This window comes from Elephantulus edwardii, unplaced genomic scaffold, assembly GCF_000299155.1.
Source record: "Elephantulus edwardii isolate Elephantulus edwardi_28Jun2011 unplaced genomic scaffold, EleEdw1.0 scaffold00107, whole genome shotgun sequence".
Lineage (NCBI taxonomy): Eukaryota > Metazoa > Chordata > Mammalia > Macroscelidea > Macroscelididae > Elephantulus > Elephantulus edwardii.
In genome coordinates, this window is record NW_006399857.1 from 685559 (window position 1) to 694567 (window position 9009).

The following is a 9009-nucleotide window of genomic DNA, read 5'->3' on the forward strand; positions in this document are numbered from 1 at the left end:
AAAAATTGTAAAAAAAAAACCTAACTTAAAAAAAAAATCAAACAACTAGGTCAGGGACAGATCATCAATAAATCACATGTAAGTTCAAATTGAGGCCGAAGAAAATTAAAATAAGTCCACAAGAACCAAGATATGCTCTTGAATCAATTCCATCTGAATTCCAAGATCACTTTAGGAATAGATTTGAGGCACTGAACACCAGTGATTGAAGACTAGATGAGTTGTGGGATGATATCAAGGATATCATCCATGAAGAAAGCAAAAGGTAATTACAAAACAGAGGAGAAAGAAAAAATCAAAATGAATGTCAGAAGAGACTCTAAAAAACTTGCACAGATTGAATAGATAGGGGAAAAAAGATACAACCTTGTCATACAATATTCTTGATTTTCAACCATGAAAGATATTCCTTGTTCTGTTTAAACTACTTCTTCTTGGTCTATGTATATGTTTTGTGTGAAGACAATTGGGTATTCTGCGATTCCCATTCTTCTCAACGATACCCACAATTTATTATTTTTTTTTAATTTATTATGATCCATATAGTCCAGTATCTTTGTATACACTTAACAAAACACAAACAAGCATCTTTCTGCTATTCTCTGCTTTCAACCAAGATCCAACTGGCATCACCAATGAGATTCTTCCTGCCAAGGTCACTTCCAAAGACAGCTTGAATTTCTGCAGTCCCCTGTCCATGTACTATTCCAGTCATTTATCAATAATCAACAAGATTTTACTTGAGTATGATAGTAAGTTCAGTAATTTCCACACTTTCTTGAATCACTTACCTTTTTTGAATGGGAACAAAATGGATCTCTTACAGTTAGCTGGCCAGGTCTAATAAGTGGTAGGATTGGAATGGTCAGATCATGAAAAATTACATAAAGAATCTTAAGGAATTACAACAAGGTTTTGACCAGATAGCATACAAGAAGCAGCATCAGGGCCAAATCTGCCTTTCAAACATCCCAGTTTTCCTCTTACATGAAAAGCCCAGATTTGGAAGAAGAAAACTTGTTATTTAAACCTCTGAGATTGGCATACTTATAAAATAAAAACTTTCTTTTAAATCATTAAAGGAAACCAAGTCTTGAGGGTTTTAGGGAGCTATTTTCCACCAAAACCTAGAAAGCTGAAAACCTGAAAGATCAGACCTAAAAACTAACCCACCACTCAACAACTGTTTTAGATTTCAGGGCAATGATAGGAAGGCCCTAGCTTGCGTAATTTAAACGTTAGTGGTTTGAGCTTGCCAAGCAGTACTGCAAGAGAAAGCCCTGGTGATCCTCTGTCAAGATCACATCCAAGGAAACTGTCCGGAGCAGTTCCACTCTGTACCACACGGGGTCGCCGTAAATAAGAATGAATCCATTTTGGCTTTTGGGCTGCATTAGTAGAAAGTATAGAAATCATTTCCTACTTACTGTTGTGTGTCCTTGAGGCATAGCAAGCTGTACGTTAAAAGAGGCTGCAAGAAGAAAATAAAGACATTCAAATAATTAAACTTTTGTTCACTAGGGTTTTAAGAAATTTAATTTATGACTTTTTCAGGCCCTACCATCTTGCTTTCCCTTTTAAGTCAAGATTCTTTGAACTACTCCCACTCCACCTCCCTATAGAGGAGATTCAGGTCTACTCTGTAACACCTCTCCTACAGGGAGGACAGAAAGAACATTCCAGAATAGAAAGAACATTCCGGTTCAGTTTAATTGACCAGCCTAAAAAGCATGGTTGAGACTCCCTTTTCAAAGGGGTGCCAAGGGGTGTCCCTCTTTTCCCTCTTGTGAAAAAAAAACTTCAGTCGCTTCCTCTGGTTCTTTTAGGGCTTCAGCCACTGCAGACGAAGTCCCTAGAACTGGAATGCCTGCCTCCAAAGCTTCCTTCTCATTTTTATAGGGACTTGTCGAAGGGACCATGAAACTATGGAATAAAAACTATAGAAGTAGATAATTATTTATTATATTCCTTCCTTTTTGAGATCAGATAATGAAGATAAAAATCTATTGTAACTCGTTTCACTCCATTCCAAGTAGGAGTCAAGTGCCCTGGACTAAAGCTCCTTCTTCATCAGCAACCGCTCCCACCCCCACCCCGGCCCCCACGCACTTGGCGTTCACAATTCCTGATTCATGCACATGACAGTGGAGCCCTGCGGTGGCTTTCTCGTGCGCCTGTTAGTGCGAACTGACTCGCAGCTGACCTCCAACAAGTTTTCACAGACAGTGAAATCACACTGGAGGAGAATGCTCATCTGGCTCCCAAGGAGGAGATAGTGGATTTGAACAGAGTGTCTTTGAGATTGCAGCGCAGCTTCTTACCATAGGCCACAAGAGCTCCCTTAGGAGGTTTAGTGGTAAAAAATTGCGCTGGTTTAGTGGTAAGGAATTGAGCTGCCGACTCAAAGATCCTCAGTTCGAATCCGCCAGCTCCTACACAGGAGAAAGATAGGCGATCTCCTCCCCTACAATTAACTCCTGTTGGAAGGTTACCTATGGGCCGGTTCGGACTCCACGTACAACAAGTCCATAAAGACCCACTTAGTCTCAGGCTCCAGTTTAGCTCCTTTTAAGAAACAAAAGGAAAGCCTCACAGAAAAAGCCGCCTGGAAACTGGGGACACAGGATCAAACAAGCAGGAAGAGGGGTCACCGGGATCCCAGGCCGCAGGGAAAAGCCCTCTAACGGTGCACTGGGAGGACCTCAAGGCCCTCTGGACCCTGCGGGGCGCTAACACTCCGTGGTTTTTCCTTCGTCCTCGCCCAGGAGGCCGGCTTGGGAGCGTTACCTGGCAAATTCCCAGCCACCAGCAATAGTACCAGGCCGGCGGCAGAGACAAACGCCATCGTCCCTCTGCCGGCAGATGGCCGACCGGTGACTACGCGCTCTGCTCGCGCGCTCGCTGGGTTAGGTCTGGACATGGGCGGACATGGGCGCGTGATGGAGGTGGAGCTGGAGCAGGCAAACAGGATGGGGAGGAGAGAAAGAAAGATGGAGGGAGGGTGGGGAGGAGACTAGGGGAAAACGGAGAATAGAGGTGGGAAGGAAAGGGTTAGCTGGGGTAGAAAGGATTAGAGATGGGGGAAGGCATAGGGCAAAAGAAGGGGCAGGTGCCCTTCTCGCGCCTAAGGTAGCAGTGTTGTTGTTGTTATGTGCCCTCAGGCGCCTGAGACTCATAGCGATCCTATGTACAACAGCCCTAAACCCCCTAAACCGTTCTTTATCCTGTAACAATCTTATTATCTCTGACACACCTTCTCCCACTACCCCAGTCACTGAATCAATCCATCTCATCGAGGGTCTTCCTCTCCTGCGCTGTCCCTTCACCCTCCCAAGCATGATGTCCTTCTCCAAGCATTGGTCCCTCCTTGCAACATGTCCAAAGTAAGTCAGATGAAGCTTTCAGAATCCTTGTCTCCAAGGAGCAGCCTGGCTTCACCCTGTCCAGGACGAATTTGTTTGTTCTCCTAGCAGTCCATGGTATATACAACACTCTTCTCCAGCACCACAGCTAAAGGTGACAGCTCTCCTTCTATCATCCCTAGTCATTGTCCAGTTCTCTGATGCATAGCAAGTAATTGTGAAGACCATGGCCTGGATCAGCACACTTTAGTCTCCAGACTGACACTGTTGTTTTTCAGTACTTTGGAGAGGTCTCTGACAGTTGTTAGGTGCCCTCAAGTGGCGTAAGACTGATGACACTGAACAATAGACCTGAAAACCTGCCCCATCCTGTGTCATCCTCATGATCTCATCTCTAGGAACCCCTTTATCACTCGTTGGCATCAAGTGGATTCAGACTCTTTTGTTGTTGTTGTTGTTGTTATATACCAGAGTTGCAATCAATCCAAAGCTCACCCTCCAGCGGATTTTCCCATGGGAGGAGATTGCCCATCGTTTTCCCACAGAGCAGCAGTTGGATTCAAACCACAAGTCTTCAGATTGCAGCGCAGCTTCTTGCAACTCACCAGATCACCAGGCTGCCCATTGGGTTTCCGTGGCTGTCAATCTTCATGTGCAGCCAGAAGGCTCCTTGGAAGCCAGGGTGCCAATGCTTTGTCTCACACACTTGGGGCATGTTACTAGGAGAGACTATTCCCTGGAGATGGACATCATGCTTGGAAAGGTGGAGGGTCAGCAAAAGAAAGAAAGACCCTCAACCAGGTGGACTGACACAATGACTGCAGCAATGGGCTTAAGTGTGTCCGAGATGAGGATGGCACAGGATAGGGCAGAGACTCATAGACTCACTATGAGTTATACTCAACTCAACAGTATCCAACAATAAAAACAAATGTTAATGAGAGCACCTTGCCCATCTTTCTGCCACAGAGCAGTGGATGGGTTCAAAGTGTCCTTCTTTGAGCAGCCCAACATTTAAGCTACTATGTTAGATTTGCCGTCCAATATTGACCTACCATGGCACCAGGGCTTCTAGGAGTCCCCTAAGAACTCCCGAAGAATACTAGGAAGCCATTTGTGGGCTCCGTTGCCGTCCAATATTGACCTACCATGGCACCAGGGCTTCTAGGAGTCCCCTAAGAACTCCCGAAGAATACTAGGAAGCCATTTGTGGGCTCCGTAAGTCAGTCAACTTCTAGGTCTCAAGCATTTGCTGCCCACCAGGGGGTTGGGGAGAGACTGAGTAAGATGGGTTCAATAATGTATACTTGGGAGGGTGGAGGGACAGCGCAGGAGAGGAAGGCCCTCTATGAGGTGGATTGATTCAGTGACTGGGATAATTGGGATGGGAGTGTCAGAGACAGTGCGATTGGCACAGGACAGAGCGGAGTTTAGGGCTGTTGTACATAGGGTCGCTATGAGTCTCAGGTGACTTGGCACATAACAACAACAACAACAGGGGTTTGCATAACTATTGTCCCATTCATATGCAAATACACAAAGTACAGCAATGGAAGAACACCCCCCAGGAGTAAACAAGCTTTAGGCAGACAATGAAGGTGCACTTCCCCTCCCTTCTAGCTTTGAAAGTCCCTAACAGATTACTGTGACAGGGGCTCAAAGACAGTGTGACCTGTATGAGGATGACGCAGGACCTCACAGTGCTCTATTCTCTTGCACATGGGGGCCGAGAACTGACTCAAAGGCACTTGACAAAAAGTAAAGAATATTGCTCCAACTGGAGATTAGTGAAAACCCTAACTACTTAGCTTCCTGTGTGCAGAGGCCCCACCTAACCTGGACCAATGCCTCTCCTCAGAGTTATTGGAACCCATCTCCTGATACCCCCTCTCCCAGGGATAGGGAAGACCATTTTACAGTGGTTTAGTTTGATTAGAGGAAAACCCTTTCCAGTTCTAAGGATGAATGAGTGTTCACACAGAAAGAGGTGAGTGTTCACACTCAGATAAGTGTTTAGAAGGATCCGTCTTAATTGGCCATCCTGATTTGAGGTCATATGGACCACCAAGAAAACAAATAGGTCTGTCTCAGAGAGGGTGAAACCAAATGCTTCGTTGGATGCTAGTATTTTGAAGCTCCATCTCACATACTTTGGACACATGGCTGATAGGGTGGTATTAATAAGTTCAGAATTCTCTATATAGGTATCAATTATAAAACTATAGTTAGTTTTCTCCAGCCTGCAGGACTGGTTGATAGACTTTGGAGTTCTTGGTGTCCTTTCTTTGATCTGTTTATCAGATAAGGAGATTCATCTCCTAGATTAGTTGTAATCTCTTTGAAGCTGTTTCCCCCAATCATATGTAAATTGTAACTTAATCTGCCTGTTTGCCTGGAAAACAGTATCTGGGTGTGAATTATTTTCTTTCGGATATAGGAATTCTTTTATTTTACTAACAGAAGTTTATAGTTAAGTAAATTGGTGTCTCCGCCTCCTATAAAAAAGCCCATGACCACTCCCAGATGAGGAGGCAGTCTTGGAGGTGACTCGCTGTCTCCCAGATCTGTGTAATAACATACTTATGGATATTGCAATCTGTTTGTCTTATTGGTGACTGATTACAGAAAGAACTTGTGTTCAGTAACATGGCCAGGAGAGGACTAGTCCTTGGAGAAGGCCATCATGCTCAGAAGGGTAGAGGGACAGCACAGGAGAGGAAGACCCCGGATGAGATGGATTGATACAGTAACTGGGGCAATGAGAGTTGGTGTGTCGGAATCAGTGAGAATGGCTCAAGATACAGCAGGGTTCAGAGCTATTGTACATGGAGTCTCTATGAGTCACAGGTGACTCAATGACACATAACAACAACAACAACCATCTCTCTAGCTCTTATGTTCCTTCTCAGAAGTCAAATCACGTCCACACTTCTAACCGTTTCTGCGTCCTTTATAATTAAGGTCCAAGCTTCCTCCCAAGGTCATTGTAGAAACCTTTCTGTTTTCTTGGAAATTCCCTGCCTGTACCTACTGCCACACTTGGGGAGCCTTCACACCCTCTGCCTCTTCAACTCACTTTCCTTTCCAAAACTTAAGCTCCAGCTTGCTAGCATGCAAAAATCCTGCCAAACCTTGACCCTTCTACAAAGAACATCCGAAAGTTCCTGTTCAAAAAAAAAAAAAAAAGGCACACCCAACACTAATGAATGGCTTCTTTTTCTTTACTTAACTCTCATTCCTACTCATTTCATTCAAAATATTACTTATGAGGGCCTACTGCATGCCTGGAGGTTTTGTAAGGCACCAAGAAGTCTAATGTGAATATAATGGTGTGTCCTATTCCCAAGGACCTCTCAGTTCATAGAAGGATGGTGAGATTACTCCCAATCCATTCCTACAAGTTGGATTACTCCCAATCCATTCCTACAAGTTCATTCCCACCAATAGGCGACCAATGGGACAGAGTAGAACTGTGCCATGGGGCTTCTGAGACTGCAACTCTTTACGGAAGCAGACCGACGCATCTCTTTCTCGTGGAGTAACTGATTGGTTTGGACAGCCAACCTTCCAGTTAGTGTATGAATACTTAATCCATGTGCCAGCAGGCCTTCCTAAAGAGATTTCTATATATTGCTGTATTTGTGTCCCTGGCGGGAATAAAAACTGTTAAGTGCTCCACAGCTAGTCCAAAAGTTGAAGGTTTGAATCCCCAGATGTTATAAAGGTTGAAACCAAAGTGATTCTATTTCCTTCTTCCTCCCCGCCCCCAGCCTTGTTGTGTGCCCTTGAATCAGGTCATAGGAGATTGCCCCGCCTTCTCCAGCTCAGCATCTGGTGGATTCAAACTGCACACCTTCAGGACTGAAGTGCAGCTTCTTGCCAGTGGACTATCTGAGCTCCCTTAAAGTGATTCTATTTTGATGACCTGTTGATCTTCTGACTCTACCCAAAAATGCCTGTGTGTTTCAGGAAATAGTAAATGAACTGATTAATATTTACCCCTAGACATGGCTTTATGAACTACCACAGGAGATAAAATTGGAAAATGGCCTCAGTCCCTTCAACCTGCCGGGACTACGCCCAACAAAGTAACACAGAAGAGATAAATATCCTGCTCTTCTCCTTACTCTGCACCTAGGCCAATTGGGCCACAACCCACTTTGACAGAAGCACGCATTTTAAATAAAGCATATTTGCTATACACTCGGCTAGTGTTGTTTCTGGACTTGAGTGAGTTTGGACTTTTCAGATGTGACTCCAAAACAAGCCGGTGCTTCTTGAAAATCCTATGGTTGTTTCTGGGTACCATAGAGTCAGAACCAACCCATAGCTGACCCTCTGGTGGGTTTTCAGAGGCAGTTAATTGCACAGAAGGAGATTGCCCATCCTTCTTCCATGGAGCATTTGGTAGCCTCAGTGTGCCTTTGGGATTGCAGTGTAGCTTCTTGCCACTAGGCTACCAAAGGTCCCTTGAAACGCCTATGGAGCAATTCTATTCTGATCATGTTGATAGGGAACAGCAAAGGAAATGCTGACCCAGAAACTCTTCTGGATAATGACAGAGGTGATAAAACACAAGAAGGACAGATCACACAAGGACAATCATAAATCAGGCAGAAGCTGTGCACCACCATAAATTAATTGAAAACTGTGTTAGCCCAACTCCCTGCAAGAGAGAATATATAAACTCTTGTGTAGTATAGGGATCGAGTCAGTTCTATTCTGACCTGTTCACAGTCTGTAATGAACATCTACTAAACCTCTGTTTCTTTCACTTTCACTTGCTCAGTGTCTTTTTGTGGCTGTCTTTTATCATAGTCTCACACCTGAGTCAGAACTCTGCAATTCTTACTTGAGGAGACCCCTGGACCTCTTTAGAAATCATCACCCCTTACGTGAGTGCAAATAGAATCAATGACGAGTAACAACATGTTTGGGATGAGGAGAGTGGTGGTTCAGGGGTAGGATTCTTACCTTCTGTGAAGAAGATCTTGATCAATTAAAATAATGGGCAGTGCTTCTCGTGAATAGACATCATCTTTCCATCTGTGAGAAGGGATCTCAGGAGGCATAGTATATAATATGTCAGGCTGCTAATCAAAAGGTTACAGATTCAAATTGTTGAAGGAGGAAAAGCCCAGTAACCACTTCAGAGAACTGTTCATTGTGTACTGCTGTGTGGAAATTGGCCCATAGCTAATCCTCCAGCAGTTTTCAGAGGCAGTTTAATCACATAGGAAACTGCCCATCCTTCTCCCATGGAACAACTGGTGAATTCAAACCACAGGCCTTTAAGGTGGCATCACAGCTTCATAATAGTAAACACCAGAGCTTATTATGTACAACATTACATGTATCTAGTCAGAATGACAAACTGTGGCTGACTCTGAGAAGAATGAGAATACCAGAACACTTGATTGTGCTAATGAGAAACCTATACTTGGACCAGAAGGCAGTCATCAGAACAGAGCAAGGAGACACTGCATGGTTCAAAATTTGGAAGGGTGTACGCCAGGGATGTGTCCTATCTCCATACCTTTTCAACCTATCTGCAGAACAGATTATCTGGGAGGCTGGGCTCTACGAGGAGAAATATGGGTTCAAGATTGGTGGACAATTTATCAACAATCTGCGTTATGCAGATGAC

General features: G+C 44.3%; 1 pseudogene; it reads left to right on the forward strand.

The window, feature by feature from the left end:
- The window catches only part of LOC102857026, a 190689-nt pseudogene extending 183235 nt beyond the window's left edge, over window positions 1–7454 (forward strand).
- The last annotated feature ends 1555 nt before the right edge of the window (window positions 7455–9009 follow it).